Here is an 809-nt window from a genome sequence, read left to right as displayed (position 1 = left end):
GAGTTGATGGGTGCAGCACAGCAACATGGCACAAGTATACATATGTAACAAACCTGCACGTTATGCACATGTACCCTAGAACTTAAAGTATAATAATAATAAAAAATAAATAAAATAAAATTTAAAAAAAAGAAACTAAAAAAAAAAAAAAAAGAACAGAATGGAAGTTAAAGTGAAGGTGCCTGAAGAATCGAAACCATGGCTTGTTAGGGACTGGGACTTAGTTACCAAGCAGAAGCAACTGTTTTAACTTCCCGCTAAGCAAAATGTAGATGCAATTCTAAAGGAGTATGCAAATTGCAAAAAATCACAGGGAAACGTCGATAATAAGGCATAGGCAGTTAATGAAGTTGTGGCAAGAATAAAAGAATATTTCGACGTGATGTTACACACTTAGGTGCTCTACAAATTTGAGAGGCCCCAGTATGCGGAAATCCTCTTGGCTCACCCCGATGCTCCTGTGTCTCAGGTTTAAGGAGCACATACCTACTGAGGTTATTTGTAACAATTGGAGTGGGCCGGGCGCGGTGGCTCAAGCCTGTAATCCCAGCACTTTGGGAGGCCGAGACGGGCGGATCACGAGGTCAGGAGATCAAGACCATCCGGGCTAACACGGTGAAACCCCGTCTCTACTAAAAATACAAAAAATTAGCCGGGCGTGGTGGCAGGCGCCTGTAGTCCAAGCTACTCGGGAGGCTGAGGCAGGAGAATGGCGTAAACCCGGGAGGCGGAGCTTGCAGTGAGCTGAGATCCGGCCACTGTACTCCAGCCTGGGTGACAGAGCGAGACTCCGTCTCAAAAAAAAAAAA

At 44.7% G+C, this 809-nt stretch overlaps 1 pseudogene; it reads left to right on the top strand.

Moving 5' to 3' along the window:
• LOC112624335 overlaps nucleotides 1-809 on the top strand; it is a 2040-nt pseudogene that overhangs the window by 924 nt on the left and 307 nt on the right.

Source organism: Theropithecus gelada, chromosome 5, assembly GCF_003255815.1.
Source record: "Theropithecus gelada isolate Dixy chromosome 5, Tgel_1.0, whole genome shotgun sequence".
Classification (NCBI taxonomy): Eukaryota; Metazoa; Chordata; class Mammalia; order Primates; family Cercopithecidae; genus Theropithecus; species Theropithecus gelada.
Note: the sequence above shows the minus strand (reverse complement) of the source record. Positions and strands in the feature narration are given on the sequence as shown.